Source organism: Bos indicus, chromosome 3, assembly GCF_029378745.1.
Source record: "Bos indicus isolate NIAB-ARS_2022 breed Sahiwal x Tharparkar chromosome 3, NIAB-ARS_B.indTharparkar_mat_pri_1.0, whole genome shotgun sequence".
NCBI lineage: Eukaryota > Metazoa > Chordata > Mammalia > Artiodactyla > Bovidae > Bos > Bos indicus.
This window is the reverse complement of record NC_091762.1, coordinates 74,457,531-74,477,136: the sequence shown is the minus strand read 5'-3', so window position 1 is coordinate 74,477,136 and position 19,606 is coordinate 74,457,531. Positions and strand designations below refer to the sequence as shown.

General features: G+C 40.8%; 1 protein-coding gene across 9 annotated transcripts in view; it reads right to left on the bottom strand.

Annotated features, from left to right (window-relative positions):
* The window catches only part of PTGER3 (prostaglandin E receptor 3), a 228,547-nt gene that overhangs the window by 203,364 nt on the left and 5,577 nt on the right, over positions 1 to 19,606 (bottom strand). The window contains exon 2 of one of the 9 annotated variants that reach the window (XR_011565840.1): positions 6,849 to 6,991. The exons of the other annotated variants lie outside the window; for them this stretch is intronic. The gene's annotated coding sequence lies outside the window, so the exon portion shown is untranslated. The remainder of the gene's footprint in view (positions 1 to 6,848; positions 6,992 to 19,606) is intronic. 9 annotated transcript variants of the gene reach the window in all.

The following is a 19,606-nucleotide window of genomic DNA, read 5'->3' as shown; positions in this document are numbered from 1 at the left end:
TTAGCTATTAATGGACTTTAAGCACATCTTTCCTTGTGGTTCAACTGGTAAAGAATCTGCCTGCAATGAGGGAGGCCTAGGTTTGACCCCTGGGTTGGGAAGATCCCCCAGAGGAAGGCTACCCACTCCAGTATTCTGGCCTAGAGAATTCCATGGACTATGTAGTCCATGGGGTCGCAAAGAGTTGGACACGACTGAGCAACTTTCACTTCACAAGAACATCTTATCATTCATGATTTTAAGTAGAATATTCATAGTTACAGCAGTAACCTGGAAAAGGCTAGAAATCTGGGCTATAAAATCAACAGGAGAAGTAAATATTCATAATAAAACAGAGGTGTGACCAAGATGGTGGAGCAGAAAGATTCTGAGCTTAAATCCTCCAATAGGCACACCAAAATTACAGCTTTTGCAGAGACACTGTCTATGAGAACTACCTGAAGACTAGCAGAAAAGATTTTTCACAACTGAAGATATAAAGAAGGAACCACAACAAGATGAGTTGGAGGGATGGAGATGCAGGATAGTCAAGACCCATACCTCTAAGTAGGTTATCCATAAACAGAAGGATGACAATGGCAGATGTTCTCCCCAAGGATTCAGGGGTCCAAGCTCCACAAAGGGCTCTTCAGCCCATCAGTCCTGCAATGGGAAGATGAGCATCCAGATGTTTGGCTTTGAAGGCCAGCAGGGCTTGCATATGGGAGAACTATGGGGCCGTAGAAAACAGAGACTCTACTCTTAAAGACTGCAAGCAAAATCTCATACTCCCCAAGACCCAGCTCAGAGGCAGGAATTTGAAAGAAGCCTGGGTCAGGCCCACTTGCTGATCTTGGAGAGCTTCCTGGAGAAGGGAATAGTCAACTGGGACACCTTTTGGGGAGACAGATTCTGGTGACAGTCATTCTGAGGAGCTCATTCTACCTCAAGGAAACAGGTATTGAAAGTGCCATTTTGGAATCCAGGGGCTTACCTGACCCCACCAGTGGGTTGGCACTAGCCCCGACTGACCCCCTCCCCACAAACCTCAGACCCGTGCAGCCAGCTGCCCCAGGACCTGGTCCTGCCACCAGCAGACTAGTAGCCACCTGGGTCAGAGCCAGACCTGCTTACCAGTGCACCCATGGCAGTGAACCCTAGCACAACAGAAGAGCCTACAGAGCCCACAGAGAGGGTGCCCCTAGAGCATATGGCTCTGGTGAGCAGAGGGGTGTGTGCTGCGATGCTCTAAGACGTCTCCTACATAAGGCCACTTCTCCAAGATCAGGGAATGTAACTGACCTGCTCAATACTTACAAGCAAACACAGAGAACTGTCCAAATGAGGAGATGGGGGAATATATTTCAAATAAAGGAACAAGACAAAACCTCAGGAAAATAAACAAAAGAATGAAGTAAAGATAAGCAAGCTACCCAATAAAGAGTTTGAAGTAATGATCATAAAGATGTTCAACACAACTCAGGAGAAGAATGGATAAACACAGTGAGAATTTTAACAAAGAGTTAGAAAATACAGAGAAAAATCAAATAGAGCTGAAGAATATAATAACTGAAATTAAAAAAAAATATACTAGAAAGCATCGGTAGCAGATTAGATGATACAGAGGAACAGATCAGTGGACTGGAAAGCAGAGAAGTGGAAATCACTCAAGCTGAACATAAAAAAGAATTTTAAAAATGAGAATAATTAAAGAGATCTATGGGACAACTCAAGCATCTGATTGTTCACACTGGACTTCCCTGGTGGCTCAGATGGTAAAGAATCTGCCTGCAGTACAGGAGATCTGGGTTCTATCCCTGGGTTGGGAAGATCCCCTGGAGAAGGGAATGGCAACTCACCCCAGTATTCTTGCCTGGCGAATTCCATGGTCAGAGGAGTGTTCACATTATAAAGGTCCAAAAAGGATGTGAGAGAGAAAAATAAAGAGAACTTATTTAAAGAAATAATAGCTGAAAGCATTTCTAAATGGGGTAAAGAAACAGATATTCAGGTCCAAGATGCACAGACAGTCCCAAACAAGATGAATCCAAAGAGATCCACATCAAGAAACATTATAATTAAATGGTAAAAAAAAAAAAAAAAATCAAGATAAGGAGAGAATCTTAAAAGTAACAAGAGAAAAGTAGCAAAATACATCTTTTTTTTTCAAGTGCATTCAGAAAATTTTCCAAGATAGATTCCATGCTGGCCAAAAAACAAGTCTCAATAAATTTAGGAAAATTGAAATCATATCAAGCACCTTTGCTGACCACAGAATGAGACTAGAAATCAACTAACAGGAAAAAGTTGCAAAAACCCACAAACATATGGAGGCTAAACAATGCTACTAAAAAGCCAATGAGTGACTGAAGCATAAAACAGGAAATTAAATACCCGGAGACAAATGAAAATGGAAAAATAATAATCTAAAAGCTGTGGGACACAATAACAATAATTCTAGGAAGGAGGTTTATACTGATGTAAATCTATCTTTGGAAGCAAACAAACAAAAAATCTAAAATAAACAATCTAACCTTACACTTAAAGGAACTAAAAAAGAAGAACAAACAAAACCCAAAGTTATTAGAAGGGAAGAAATAATAAAGATTAGAGCAGAAATAAATGAAATAGAGACTAAAAAACAATAGAAAACAGATTAATAGATACAGAGAACAATTAGTTGCCAGAAGAGAGGGAGGTGGGAGCACAGAACACTTCAAAGAGATTAAGAGTTACAAACCTCCACTTATATAATAAATAGTAATGCAGATGTAAAATACAGCACAAGGAATATGGTCAATAATATTGTAATAACTTTGTGTGGGACAGATGGTACTGATGTATGCAAATGTCGAATCATTTTTTAGTACATCTAAAACTAACATAATATTGAACATAATATTATATGTCAACTATATTTCAATAAGAAAATATTTTTTTTTCAACCTACAAATAATAAATGCTAGACAGGTTGTGGATAAAAAGGACCCCTCCTACACTGCTGGTGGGAATGTAAATTAGGATAGCCACTATGGAGAACAGTACGGATTTTCCTTAGAAAAATTAAAAACAGAGTTATCATATGATTCTGCAGTCTACTCCTGAGCATTTATCTGGAGAAAAGTACAATTCAAAAAGATACATGAATGCCCCTACTCACTGCAGCACTATTTTTAATAGCCAAGACATAAAAGCAACCTATGTCTGTCAACAGATGAATAGATAAAGAAAATGTGGTATATGTATACACACACAAAAGAATATGTATGCAGGCCAAATCGCTTCAGTTGTGTCAGACTCTTTACAACCCCATAGACTGTAGCCCCAGGCTCCTCTGTCCATGGGATTCTCCAGGCAGCAATACTGGAGTGGGTTGCCATACCCTCCTCCAGGGGAATCTTCCCAACCTAGGGATTGAACTCGCGTCTCACACTTCTCCTACATTGGCAGGCAGGTTTTTTACCACTAGTGCCACCTGAGAAGCCATATCTTATGCCTATATTATAATAAATATGTAAAATGCCCCTCAGAGTCTAACAGATAATGCATCAATAACAGTTTATAATTTACTTGCAAACTTTCCTGCCAATGTTAGGTTTCTAGTTATGTTAGTATAGGAACTTCCTGACACTATATTATTTTCTTTTCCCCAACACAAAACACTCCCTCTGAAAATTTGCCAGCTTTCTTTACAGTTAACTCTTGTTCTGTTGACTATAAATAGGGGCTAAGCAATAGTGCAGTGCCAGATCCACAGCTTGAGGGGAGTAAAGTATCATATAGCAGCATCGTTTTTTCCTTGATATTAAGGAGAACTTTCTATGATTCCTCATTATGACAAGAAGTTTGGCTGCCAATGCCTCAACCTTTTAAAAGAGAACTGTGTTAACTGGGTTTAACTTGCACTTTTACTGCTTGGCTTTTGTGAAGGGGAAAAGTGGCAACCAAAATATTTCTGGTGACTGACTATCCTTTTGGGTTTCAAAGTAGCAGAACTGAAGACATTGGTTTCTACAACCCACTCACCTTCCAGGTTGTTGAGTTAACAGACATAGAGATAGACAGTATTGTAATCTGGCTTATAATAAGTACTATGTAAGTATTTGTTGTTATTGTTTTGGGTATTATTCTTATTTTGATGTTAAGAACAATACAATGAAGCATAAAAGAGCCCTTCACTGTCACCTCCTAACTAGTACATAAATTCCAGTGAGGAAGAATGTGGCTGTCACACACAACAGAATGGTAACTTGCTATATCCAGTAGAGGCACAAGTCCCTTTTTAATCCCATAATCCAATAAGGTTTATGTAGCAGCTTTGAAATACATCTTAACAATCATTCTTTCCTTTCAGGCACTGTACAGATGGCAGATGAACACCATCAAGTATCATGTGATATTTATATTGTAAATGATGTTTTATTTTTCAAAATAATGAAAAGATTCTGCTTTCCATTTTCATTGTATCTCAATTTGGAGTGATCACATTTCAACTGTCTAATAACCAAGTGGCTAGTGCTACCATATTGGACAGTGCAGGTCCAGTGCCTTATACATTTTGATGGGCTTCCACCTGTATTCTCTCAATTAAATGGCAGAAATATCATCACCACAGTGTCCATTTTTGCCTTTCTCCATTCTCCCATCTCCCCTTCTCACCAGAACACCTATTTTCATTGGCGCCTAAGTGCTTCAAGGCTGACTCATCCCTAGCTGCTGGAAATGTCTGGATCAAAGATGATGGTATGACCCCATACTAGGCAATAAGTTCTAAGAAGAAGCTCCCCAGGGACATCCCAGGAAAAGTTTCTTCATTTTTAGGAGAGAGCCATAGCAAAACAAAGCTTCTTTGTCCTGCAAGAGATGAACAAAGAAGCATGTACTAGCAACCAGCCTACTACCCGAGGGGAACAAGCCACACACAGGATGAGGCCAAAACTGTAGACTGTGTAAGAAGAGGCAAGCTCTCTTGATTACAGTGCTGAGCTTCTGGATTAATCAACTCTGAAGGCTGTCCCAACCCTAGATTTGTAATTACGTTCTTTATTCTGAAGAATATTATATCATCTCTAATAATACCACCTTATACCATCTCTAATAACAACTGAGGGCAACACTGATGGACTGAAATTTTTTGGCATCTTTTGAAGCATTGTTTCTCCCTGCCTTTGTTAGTTTTACTGTTTCCCTATTGTTGCTAAAATTCCTCACTGTTTAATTGTTATCCGCAGGGCACCTTCCGAAACATCCTTTTTGTTTTTCTCTTCTTTGGATACTAGGCATTAGAGCAGCTGTTTTCCACTGCATATACCCACAGCTTCTAATTAATTTCTCTCTTGTTTTACACAAACAATGCTGTGTCTCCCATTCTTACTGTTTTCAGTCTTTATAAGAATTTTTATTATTAACAACAACGTAGAAACAATAAAAGCTAAAAATAAAGGGAAAGGCGTAATTTTTTTTTAATATAATGCTCACAGTTTTACTGTTTAAATTAGTACCATCATTCATTAGACTCAAGCTGCATTCCAAAGCTCCTTGGTGGTTTTGGAATAAAAAACATTTGGGCTTGATTTGCTCAATACCATTTACCAACTGTGGATCTTAAAGCAAGTTGCTTACCCAGCAAAGAAAAAAAATAAAAAGATAAATGTCTCCTGCCTTGAACAGTTTATGTGAACTTTATAAACCATGTAATATATGTAAAACTTAGGGCTAAACTTATGATTTTCTGATTCTAAATTAATTTTCTGATCCTAAATCTCATGTCCCCTCCAGTTTACTACAATTTCGTTTCTTCATTCACTCATTCCACAATCATTCATTGAGTGGCTGTTACGGGCCAGGAAGATTCATAGACAAATATGGTAAGGTCTTTGCTCTTTAGCAGTTTACAGTGAATCAGACAAATACATGGATATTAACAAGAGGGAGGCCATTTAATTTAGCAGTTCATTACACAGGCTATAAAGCTAGACAAATCTGGATTTGAGGGTCATCTCCACTGTTCATTAACTTTGTGACCCTAGTAAAGTTACTTCACATCTCAAAAAAGAGATAACATCTGAAAAAAGAGATAACACTATACCCTTGTAGAGTTGTTGACAGAAGAAAATGAGATTATGTCTACAAAATGCTTAGCTCAGTGCCTATTGTGAAGTAAGCATTTGTCTACTGTGGGCAATCATCCTTATTGTCATAATAAATATTATGACAACTGTAAACATAACTGTACAGAATTAAATGAAAAGGGTATGTGCATGCCTATGGAGTATAGAAGCAGGGCATATGGAGTATAGAACCAGTCTCAAGGATCAGAAAAGCTCTGTCTTCTAAAATGGGCTTCCCAGGTGGCACAGTGGTAAAAAATAAACCTGCCTGTCTGTGCTGGAGACATGAGACAAGGGTTTGATCCCTAGGTCAGGAAGATTGCCTGGAGAAGGGCATGGCAACCCACTTTAGTATTCTTCCTCCCTTCCCTGTGAGCTGGGTCTCCATGGTCTCCCACTGGCCACCCTGGAGTTCAGCGACCGTGTGACGGTCAAGTGTGTCCAGCAGCACCGTGAGCGGCTCATGCCCACCCGACCATAAAGCGGGTGAGGTCTGAGACGCAGCAGATGCCGCGACGAACCATCAGCGGTGAGTGTCGCTGTGTCTCCTCCCAGGTGACAGTCACAGACACTGTTAAGGGAGAATGGTGCTGTTCACAGTTACATCCCGTCAATTTCAGAATTCACCAGTGGTTTCTCGCGTTGGTCCACTCACCTGGTCTTCCTGTTTTCTCCCCGGTGGTATCGAAACCCCAGACTTCCCAGCCTTGGAGGGGAAGCCCCGACCAGCCAAGCTATCACCCTCCCACCCCCACTCACCCAGGCCCCCACGGCTCCCGGGGACGCAGGAGGGCTCCGGATCTCCACAGTCACCCTTCTGTCTGGCTCCTCGTGGGGTCACTTTGCCATATGCAGATGGAGAGGAACACAGTGCTGACTGTCCAGGAGCTGATCTGACCATTCTCTCATGTGGAGGACCACATAAAAAAGGCAATTATAGTGTATTAATCATAGATTATTACAAACTATAAACTCAAGGGCAAGAAGTTTATTACAATGTATCTTTTGAAAACAAAAGGGTGTACAGTGTTCACACACTGTGACAATAGTGTAAAAACTACATTGTGAGCTCTGATTATTTCTCTCCTGTACCACAGAAGCATATTGTATAAAAACTGTCCGAAAATTGATGTGAAGGGCTACTGCCTTATTTGTCTGTAAAAAATGCAGCTCAGTCACATGACTGCTTCCTGGAGCTTGGGAATAGCTTATCCTGTATTCTTGGTTGAATTCTCCCTCTATTTAAGATGTATCCATAGAACTTAAGTGTCAATGTAATAGTTCTCTCCTCTTGCCTGCAGGCCAGTTGTAATAAATCTAGGATGTGATGGAAAAACAAAAACAAAAACTGCCTGTCAGTGCAGGAGACATGAGACAAGGGTTCCATCCCTAGGTTGGGAAGATCCCCTGGAGAAGGGCATGGCAACCCACTTCAGTATTCTTGCCTGGAGAACCCCATGGACAGAGGAGCCTGGCAGGCTACAGTCCATGGGGTCAAAAAGAGTCTGACATGACTGAAGTGACTTAGCACACACCTCCTCTAAAATAGGGGTTTCCCTTGTGGCTCAGCTGGTAAAGAATCCCCCCACCAATGCAGGAGACCTGGGTTGGGAAGATCCTCTGGAGAGGGAAAGGCTACCTACTCCAGTATTCTGGCCTGGAGAATTTCATGGAGTGTATATAGTCCATGGTGTCACAAAGAATTGGACACGACTGAGTGACTTTCACTTTCACTTTCCCCCAAAATAGCAGAAGTTTCTGGAGAGGTTTGCAATATGGAGGTCACACTTCTAAATGTGTAATTCTGCGAGTTATTCTAGGAACTACAGATTGATTTCTACAACTAACAGTAGGGACGCTGGGGGAGGAATGGAAAATGCGTGGTAAACATGGCCAAATCCAAGATTTTTAGGATTAAACTAAGGAATCTGAAGCCTTTGAATCTGGGTGAGAGAGTGCTAGATGGAAAAATGCCTGAATTCCATATTATAGAATCACTGTGAACACACTGAGGTTCAGTAGGCCTCTTTTTCTTCTCTATAATTATAAGGGGGGGGAGGCAGGGAACAGATAAAAGCAGGTTTGCAAGAATCCCAATTGCATTGTATTATGCTAGAAGTTTTGAAACTGTCAAAACAAATTTTCTAATTTTGACTGTAGTCAAACACTTTCCCGCTAAGCAAAGAGAACTCAATAAACAGTTTTATTTGTTTTATAAATAGTTTAGTAAAAAGAATAATATTTGTGAATTGTACTAGCTGAAAAATGTTTGCCTAGTAAAACTTTACCAATGTATGTGAGTTTTCTAAATCTGAAGAGACAGAAGGAACCAGATGAAATTGATGCTGCCCCTTTACAGAAAAAGCCTCCTAAATTGTAGGCGCTGTGTTGAATGGAATCCTTTAACAGTTTGCTATAGATCAAAATTCTTGTCACTTCCACGGGGATTTTCACAGTATGTTCTCTAGAAACCCAAGCTCTTAAGAAGGGCAATCAATTAATGAATCAACAAAGATATTGCAGGAAACCTTTAATCACTATAATTATGTGACCCAGACAGTTTCCATGATCATTGACCATTCTCAATCAATCTGTTCTTTTTGTGTGTGACATTTTCAGTGAAGTAACCTGAAAATATTTTGTGTGTTAGTTGTTCAGTCCTGTCGTGTCTGACTCTTTGCGATCCCATGGACTGTACCCTGACAGGCTCCTCTGTCCATGGAAATTTCCAGGCAAGACTACTGGAGTGGGTAGCCATTTCCTTCTCTAGGAGATCTTTCTGACCCAGGGACTGAATACAGGTCTGCTCCACTGCAGGCAGATTCTTTACCATTTGAGCCACCAGTAGGCTAATAAGAAGAGACAATGAATGTGAAAGAGATTATAACAGCATAAAAAAATTTAACTTCTACTAATTTCTAGGGGTAGGACTGGGGAAAGGTTTCTGATTGTTTAAAGTATAGTTTGTACAACTGAAAGATGGGGATAAAAAAATACCAAACTGATAAACTTGTGCAAATTAAATTAGATAATAAAGTAATTCTCAAGTGCTTGCAGGAGAAGGCAATGGCACCCCACTCCAGTACTCTTGCCTGGAAAATCCCATGGATGGAGGAGCCTAGTGGGCTGCAGTCCATGGGGTCGCTAGGAGTTGGACACGACTTCACTTTCACTTTTCACTTTCATGCATTGGAGAAGGAAATGGCAACCCACTCCAGTCTTCTTGCCTGGAGAATCCCAGGGACGGGGGAGCCTGGTGGGCTACCGTCTATGTGGTCGCACAGAGTCAGACACGACTGAAGCGATGCAGCAGCAGCAGCAGCAGGTGCTTGCATGTAGTAGGCTTTCAATAAGTATGTCCTTTGTTTTGTGGATCTTTTCAACTTCCTCTCCATTAGTTTCACTGCCATTCTAACTCCTCAATAAGTGACATGAACACACACACACAGGACTTAAAAAATACAACTTTACTATCAAAATGTTTCTAAGGATGATTTAGATGTTAAAACGAACCCTCATTTTTGTTATGAATACCCCAATTTTGAAAAACTTTTTCTATGTATTCTGCTGCTAAGTGGTTTCAGTCGTGTCTGACTCTGTGCGACCCCATAGATGGCAGCCCACCAGGCTCCCCCATCCCTGGGATTCTCCAGGCAAGAACACTGGAGTGGGTTGCCATTTCCTTCTCCAATGCATGAAAGAGAAAAGTGAAAGCAAAGTCGTTCAGTCATGTCCGACTCTTCGAGACCCCATGGACTGCAGCCCACCAGGCTCCTCCATCCATGGGACTTTCCAGGCAAGAGTACTGGAGTGGGTTGCCATTGCCTTCTCCGATGTATTCTAGGTGGGAGAGAAATCCTAGCACTTACCTCTCACTAACAGGTCCTACTTCAAAACAAGTTGCTGCAGTTGCCTGATCCTTCTTCTAGTAACATCTTTATTTGGCCAGGAGGCAAAAAACCCAAGCTAAAGCAGTCAGGTTTGCTCCCAGGACACAAAGAGCAACAGAAACTGTTTTGCAGTAGGATCTTGGCCTGATGGCTCAGCATTTAGAACAGCCTGTGTCCTGCCTATCTTCCAAAGCTGCCAGCTTTCTATGGACACTGTGAGCCCCCAGTATCCTTTTTCACATATGCCCTTTGTGTTTAGTGTTAGACTCTATTGTTTGTGACCAAATATTAAGTTGAAGGAGAAGACTAGAGCTCTGAAGTCAGAGGGTATTCTCATGCTTCCTGAAATTGACCTACAACACGATTTAATAAGAAATAGATGCAAGAGGAAAAAAAATCAAGACATCCCCTAATATTTTTTATAGAACAAAATTGAAGAAGTTAAGAAATTTATCTTGTGGATCCAGGAAAATCCTTAATCTATACTTGAGAAAATTATTACCATTAAATGAATTCAAAAATATGCCACCCAGAATGTTGGTCATTAGTATATCCAATAGTTTATACCGAAAGTTGACAGGTTAGCATCAAACCCAGACTGCAATTCATCCTTTATGGGAAAATCAAGAAAAATTTCTTTTTTCCTTTTCTTGTTGCCTCTCTGTAGTGTTGATGGCGTACTTGTGAGCTTTCAGAAACTTATATACCTACTTCTGTCCCACTGGAAACCTCAAGCTATACCCAACTCACTTCTGGACAATTCTCTAAGTCTAAATCCTTAATTGTAATTTAACAAAACTCACAATGTCTTTGAAGATGAAGTGGAGTCCTGAAACTTTATGTGGCATATAACTCTTTCTTATATTTGCTAAATAAATAAATAGCAAAGAAAAAGGAGGGAGGGAGGAAAAATTTTGTTGAAACAGTGCTTCATAGTCACTGAAATACTGTATTGCTATAAAAGCAAAATTAAGGCTTCCCTGGTGGCTCAGTGGTGGAGAAACAACCTGCCAATGCGGGAGACATGGGTTCAATGCCTGATCAGGGAAGAGAAGATCCCACATGACGTGGAGTGGCTAAGCCTGTGCGCCACAACTATTAAGTCTGAGCTCTACAGCCCGAGAGCTGCAACTTCTGAGCCCATGTGCCCCAGAGCCTGTGTTCTGCAACAAGAGAAGCCATCACAATGAGAGGCCTGCGCACGGCAACTAGAGAGCAGTCTCTGCTCACCACAACTAGAGAAAAGCCCGTGCAACTACACAGACCCAGGACAACCAGAAATAAAGCTAATTTAAAAATTATTTTAAATAGCAAAATCAAACCCTTTCATGCAGACTGTAAATATAAACCTATGTACCAAAAGTACATGGAACCTGGCCAGTGAGCTGCAAGAGTATGTCCAAGGTTAGTTCCTTAGAAACAGAGCCTGAATTGGAGATTCTGACACAGGCAAGAAGTCAAAGTGAAAGATACAGAGAGTCCTGGCTTTGTCTTCCACAGGGTCACCTCCACTCTTGGCACCACCAGCAATTTATATGAACCAAGAAATCCACCTCCCCCTTCCCTTTTTCCCCCTTAAACTAGCTTGCTTTAGCTTGGTCTGGATCTTCTTCAGGGATGATGAGTCTTATAACATCCTACTATTTCACAAGCAAACTTTGCTTATTTCCCTTTCTCTCTGACTATTCCAATTTGCATCTCAGAATAAAAAAATAGCTCCCATTAGATAGAACTTAATTCTAAATCTGCCCATTACTAGCTTGGAGTAGTCACTTCCACCTTAAGGAACTAGATGGAAAGTCATTTGTAGACAGATAGCCATTTCCTTATCAGAGGCCCAGAGAGGAAGATGGGACCTTATTTCCTGTCAGAGACACAGAACAAGGATTAGAGAAATTGCAGAAAGTCTTGTAAAGTCTATCTCCAAAACACTCTGTATGAATATATTCACTTCTCCACTCCAACCTCAGCTGTCATCGTTCCCCATCAGGACAGTTTCAATACCTTCTACTTGGTCTCCCTACGCCCACTCTGGCCCTTCTGCAACTCAGTCTTCACACAGCTTCAAGAAGAATCTTTTAAAGACATAAATCCAATAATGTCACTCCCCTTGCTTCAAATCTTCTAGCGTTTTCTTAAAATAGTATCAAAACTCATCCACAGGGCCTCACACAATCTGGCCCTCAACACTGTCTCTACCTCAATTCACCGACTCTTACTTTCTCCACACCCATCTCACTTCAGCCACACAGGACTTCTTTCTACCCCTTGAGCTTACCAAGTGAGGGCCTTTGCTGTTTCCTCGACCTAGAATATTCTTCCTGGAGATCACTCGTACCTGGTTCTTTCCTTTCCCTCAGATATCAGCTTAAATATTACCTCTCATTTAAGAGGCACCTTTCTCTGATGTTTCCATCTACAAAAGTTTCCCAGTCTTCCTCTATCACATCACATGCTTTATTTTCTTAACAGTATTTACCACAATCTGACTTCTCATCTAATTTATTGACTTTCTCCTTCCCCTAGAATGCATGTTTGCTGAGAGCAGGAAGCTAGTCTGCTTATTTCATTGCTATATTTCCAGCACCTAGAACTGTGTCTGACACATAGTAGGTACTCAGTAAACAATCACTGAACACATGAATAGGTAAATAAATTCTGAATGGTCCCAACTTTTTTTCCTATATTCATAATTGATAAAGAAAAATAATATTGCTTCTTTGAGTCACAACCTCAAGTTTCTCCAGGAAATCATTCAGTAAACAACATATTCCTTAAGGACAAGGACTGTGCCATTGCTCTATCAGGTCATAGTACAGTGTCTTGCACACAACTGATAGTAAGTGTCACTTAAATGAATTAATACATCATGGCTCCTGTCCCTGACGTTGTCAAGATAATTTCACGTTATTTTACTGTTTATTTACAGTGATTTAGTAGAACTCCTTGATACTTAATTGAGAAGTATAGTGTCATATAACTTTAAAAATAAAGTGAAGCGAAAGTGAAAGTGAAGTTGCTCAGCTGTATCTGACTCTTTGTGACCCCATGGACTGTAGCCTGCCAGGCTCTTCTGTCCATGGGGTTTTCCAGGCAAGGATACTGGAGTGGGTTAACATTTCCTTCTCCATGAAACATAAAAGATATCTCTAATTAAATTTAGTATTGTTCCACATAAACCAAGAACTAGAATTAGCAACACTTAAGTTCAACCAATATGCATGTGTACACACATGTTTTGTTGCTTCAGTCGTATTTGACTCTTGGCAACCCTATATGCTATAGCCTGCCAGGCTTCTATGTCCATGGGATTCTCCAGGCAAGCATACTGGAGTGGTTTGCCATGCCCTCCTCCAGGGGATCTTCCCCACCCAGGGAATGAACCTGTGTGTCCTGCAGCTCCTACATCACAGGCAGATTCTTTTACTGTTAAGCTACTGGGGAAGCCCAGTTATTAAGTGCTTATTAAGTGTGATATGGTGTTTAAGTGTTTTACATATATTATTAGTACTATGTTTGACCATAAAAGAGAAAGGAAGAAAGAGAGGGAAGGAGGCAGGAAGGGAGAGAAAGAGAGAGAGAGAAAGAAACTCTAAGAAAATTCTTTGTGCCCCTTAAAAAGCAATAAATTTCCAATAAGTAAAGGTATTCAAACAAAACAGAAATTTCACCAAGAATATTCTAGAAATAGATCAAACATTAGATGAGTTATTTTACTAAATGACCCTTTATAAATCAAGAAATTTTATAAGGTCAACCCTCTTCTTTTACAAATATGGAACAGAAGTACAGACAAGCAATACAACTTGCCCAAGATGAAATGCAAATTCCTATTTCTAATCTTCAAGGCAATCTACCAATGCACTCCTTCCTTCTTTACTCCTCAGTCCTTACTTGACTCATAATATTTCTTGACATTCTCAAACACTTCAACCAAAACATATTTGCTTACCAATCCTAGCACACCTGGCTCAATTTTTCCCTGTGCTTCTGCACAGACTTCCACTCCCACTGTCAATTCTATGCCAAGCTTTGTCTCTCCTTTTAAAGCAACACTTAAGGAAAAAAATTTTTTTTAAATTAATGTCTCTACATCTCCATCTGAGCTCAGAACTCAAGGGCTCTGATATCTTTTCTAATTCATAAGGCAGCCTGAATCTTCTTAATACACAAAGCAGATCAAATCACTCCCTCACTCAAAGCTAGTTGTTTTCCAAGATACTTAAGAAAAAATCTATAAACTCCCAAACAAAAATGACAAGGTTCTGCATGGTCTGGCCCTGCCTCCCTTCCTAGCTTTACCTTAAAGCTACTGTTCCTTTTATTCATGCTAATGTACCACTCTGGCACTCTTTAAGTTCCTCAAATGCTTCCAGCTCTTTGCTACACTGAGAGTTTCACAAGTTGCTCTTTCTTCCTCAATGTACCAACTTTCAAGATTCCCCATAAATGATGTCTTCTTAGGGAGATCCTCTTTAACCACCCACACATTCACCAATGCATCAAAAGAAGGTCCTCCTTGACACTTTGCCAAAGCACCTTTTTCTTGCCTTTATAACACGTCCATTGTTTTAATGTGGGCTTCCCAGGTGGCGCAGTGGTGAAGAACCTGCCTGCAAATGCAGGTGACAGAAGAGATACCAGTTTGATCCCTGGTTTGGGAAGATTCCCTGGAGAAGGAAATGGCAACCTACTCCAGTATTCTTGCCTAGAAAATTCCACGGGCAGAAGAGCCTAGAGGACTATAGTCCACAGAGTCGCAAAGAGCTAGACACAACTGAAGTGACTCCATACACACATGCATTGTTTTCATGATGTATGTAGGGGGATGCCAGAAGCTGCCCTGCTCTTCCCTGTTCAGGTGGGCAGAGCAAGTCACATTGGAGCAGGTATTACAGAAATAAGAAACATTCACTTTGGTAAATGTTGACTGAGTTGGTTTTCATAGCAGAGAGTTGTGTGGTACAACAAAGGAAATCCATACAACACCCCCGGTATAAATTGCTGGTTACCTGGGAAGAAGTAGACCATCATATTTATCATATTTTCTGGGAGAAAAAAAAAAAAGCAGAGAAATCTAACCTCCTCTCCCACTATCTGAAGCCAAGAAACTTAGTAGAGAGCAACTTTGGCTGCATTCAGTAGAGGGAGAAGACATGGAATGTCTTAAAAGAAAATTTACTGGAAGAGAAAGACAAACTTGTGAGAAAGTCATCTGAGTACAACCCAGACTCTAAGGACCCCAGAAGGAGGTTCCAGGCAGTATGTGGCCAGGGGCCAGCCGCTCTCTGTGTCCTTAATTCTAGTACAGTGGTTGTGCTTCAGAAAATTGCTGCTGAGCTTCATGGCTGAAGTTAGAGGGTGTGAATGAATGTGATTCCTAACAATGGCGCCCAAGCACAGACCCACTGCAGCCTGGGCAGGGACATGCTCCATGAGGGCTTCACGGTGCCAGTGGACCAGCACTGCCCTTCAGCCCAGACAAGATCAACCTGCAGCAGCTGCACCATGTGGCAGAAAGGCAACCAGGGTGATGACCCACCAGACTGGTTACATCTGTTTACTGGATCAATGGTTTATTCTCTGTGGGTCTACCTTAGTAGATTGAAAGTTTCATGGAAGAAGCTAGCATGTCTGTTTGGCTTACACTCAGGGCTACCAAGTACAGCACAGATGGCACCCGGCTCCACAAGGACTGTCCTTCACGTGGAACATGACATGAAGACTGCCCCTTAGAGCCAGGTAACTGCTCAATATCTTCAACCTTACCCTATCATCACTGTATCACCAGAGAGGCAGACATGAAGCAAGCACTCAATACATGTTTACAGAATAATTATATAACAGAATGCATGATCTATTCTGTTCATTTGTATACATTTCTATGATTCTTAAGACGTTTTTGGGTATTTCCCCCCACATACCTAATATGGTATGTCTAAAAGGGATGATTTTATCTATTTTGAGCCACAGGAAGTCAGAACGGAAAACAAGGTTAGAGTGATAAGTGTTTTTATTTTACTCACGAGGAAAGGGAAAACCAGAAAGATAGGATGACTTTTATCCTTTGGTAGAAAAGCCAAGACGAGAACCGCGGGCTCTGTGCCTTTTGCTCTCTCTACCTTCCATCTGCTTTTCAATAGCTTTCTCTTGTTCTTATGAAACAGAGGCAGAGGTCACTTAATCACTGACTGCTGTTTGTGCCATTGACTGCCAAGGCACTGGATTAATTAGGGAAATGTGGATGTGTGTGCTCTACTTGACCCAAAGTGGTAGAACGTTATCAGGGAAATTTCGTATATCAAGACCACAATGAAAGCTCCATTTTATTGGACTGGTGAATTCTTCAAAACACACCGTATTTTTTAGAATCTCTCTTTCAGTATTTTCAGCATTAACAGCATACTTCTTTTTCCAAATGCTCATGAGTCATACCAACAGCAGCATGTTCTCAAGCACAGAAAATAACATACTGAATATTCAGAAAGAGGAACAAAAAGATCAAATCTACTTAAAGGAAATAAAGGATTAGTGAAAAGTACGTTCTTAAAATTATATTTGATTTTTATTAGATCAATAATTGCTTAAAATAGGAAACTTCCCTGGTGACCCTGTGGCTAAGACTCTGTGCTCCCTATCCAGGGGGTCCAGGTTCCATTCCTGTTTAGGGAACTAGATCCCACATGCCACAACTAAGATCTACCACAGTCAAATATATATATATATATATATATATATATATATTTTTTTTTTTTTTTAACTAAAAAAGTTGCTTAAAATAAGTATACTTCCAGCTCCAACTTGACCTTCTGTCTTTGTATTACCAATATTTGTAAAAATCTTGTTCGGTGTAAAATTTATCCTGTACTTACATGATATGACTCTTGGGGTTCCCTTGTGGCTCAGCTGGTAAAGAATCTGCCTGCAGTGCATGAGACCTGGGTTTGATCCCTGGGTTGAGAACATCCCCTGGAGAAGGGAAAGACTACCCACTACAGTATTCTGGCCTAGAGAATTCTATGGACTGTATAGTCCATGGGGTCACAAAGAGTTGGACATGACTGAGCGACTTTCACTTCACTATATGATATGACTCTTACCTAAATTAGTACCTAATTTCTTTTCAACAGAATTAAAGTGAGAAAAATCAAGCTTCCTCTTCTATCTCTGCCACCATCTTTCATGTTTAGGTTTATAGTCCTCAAACACCTATCATAAAAATCAGCAAGGGTAAAATAAAATACTGATTTTGAATAGGTGACTAGACCAGATGCTGAAATGTTCTCCTTATAAATGATGCCCAAGAGAATTCTAGGAGGGTTACTGGATGGGAAAATTACACTTTGTGTTATTTGCAGACTACAAATAATATTAATGCCTTGTCAGGACCTAGACTAACTGTGAGGCAGTTTACAACTGTGTGTTTCTCATGCTTTGGTCTGATTTAAGGCTCATGTAAACTCAGTTCTGGACTATGGGTCAGTGGTGGAGAATCTGTGCAGCCCCAACACTGGATCACCTGTGAAGAGATGAGGACAACCAAGGCACAGGCTCTAGCCTTAAGAGGTCTGCAGAATGATTTGACCTAGGATAGCAACTAAATGCACAGTTAATTCAACTCATTTACATGAGGACAGGTCTGAGCACATGGAGTCCCTGACTGGAAAGATAAGGGACATATTCTAGACAGAGGTCTTCAGAGCATGAGGTGGTGGGTACTCCTCCAAGTTCAAAGGAAGGGGAGGTGGAATCCAGCATGTTTTAGGTTTAGAGAGTTAACTGGCAGTTGTGAGGGGGAAAGCATCCCAGAGCTGAGAGAATGGTGATGGTGACGGAGGCAGGGAGCAGGGATGAATTACTATACCTTGCAAAGATTTACAAATATTTATCTTACAATATTTATTTGCCCGTTTTCTTAATTTTTTTCTGAAAAGTTACATTCTCCACCACATTTCCCCACCAATTAATTATAACTAATCAAGCTGTGAAACATCACGTCTCTCTTTTCTCCAGTTTCCTGGGAGAAAGGTCTATCTGAAGACAAGAAGTCAACATTGTCATCTATAAAACATCACAGTAGTATTCTTAATATGGAAGAAATAGTCTCAACTATTTTCACATACATTTATTTTGCTTTTTATTACAATCTTGTGAAATAAGTTGAGTTGGTGTTTTTATTCCTATTTTACAGGAAAAAAAGAAAAGTGTTCACAAAGATATCAAGCAAGCCGTTTAAGGTCACACAGAGGATTGTGTTATGTCACTGGGACAAGAACCTGTCTTCTAATTTATGTGCTCAGATATTCACTCAATAGGCTTGTACTGGACATATTGTGTATGGCTGGTCATCATGATAGTTCCTAGGAAAAGAACAATTTACTGGTAGTTACTATATCTGCCCTCAGGAGGTCAGTTAACCAGAATGTTCAGTAAAGTGTGACTCAGATCAAGACACCGGATCTGCAAGGTAAGTGTTGTGGGACCAAACAGCTAGAGCACCCAACCAAGCCTAAAGAGGCTCAAGGAAGGTTCCTCTAACAAAGTCACTGCTAACTTGGGACCTTAGCCAATCCAAGACAGTGACTGCTTGGCAGCTGTCCTGAATGGCTGAGGGGTGAGGTGTAAAGTTGGAAAATGGAGACCAAAGTGTTCCGAATAAAGGGAGCAGAGTCACTACTCCACAGTGTTATTTCCGCATGTGTGTATATGTGTGCATATGTGTGCACACATGCGTGAGTGTGCATCCCTCTCATTTAAAAAAGTCACACACTGTCCAATTGTCATTTCTGTGTAAGGATGAATTACTATGTTTACCATAAAATAAACAAGGAGACAAGATATAAGAGGAACCCCAAGAAAAATAAGGTCCCTTCTTGGGTTACCCTCATTAATCTCTGAAAATTAGAATTTTTCTAGGGAAAAGAAGGACTTAAGAGGCCATCTAATCATTCTCAAGAAGCAAGGCAGGAATTGAAATACAAACCACTTATTTACTTCTATGATAAGGAATTGAGGGAAAAGAGGGATTCAGAATATGACATGCTACAGTTGTAGATTCCAAGAGTTTCCAAGTGTGAAAGAGATGCATGTAGAACACTGCTGCTGCTGCTGCTAAGTCGCTTCAGTCGTGTCCGACTCTGTGCGACCCCATAGACGGCAGCCCACCAGGCTCCCCCATCCCTGGGATTCTCCAGGCAAGAACACTGGAGTGGGTTGCCATTTCCTTCTCCAATGCATGAAAGTGGAAAGCGAAAGTGAAGCCGCTCAGTCATGTCCGACTCTCAGCGACCCCATGGACTGCAGCCCACCAGGCTCCTCTGTCCATGGGATTTTCCAGGCAAGAGTACTGGAGTGGGGTGCCATTGCCACACTGGTGGACTATAAAAGTGCTACCCATATGTGAGGAGTTTGAAGGAGAACTTCTCTCCCTGCTTTCTAGCTCTGCAAGGCAAGGACTGAAAATTGAACATGACACCCAGTACCTCTCACTACCACCTCTCAGCTCCCCTAGACAAATCATCAATCATCCTCTGTTACAAATGCCTATAGTGGATATTCCTGAGTGTAATTCCCAGAAAAATGATCCTATGGAAACTTTCATAATTGAGTTATTGACCTTTACAGATT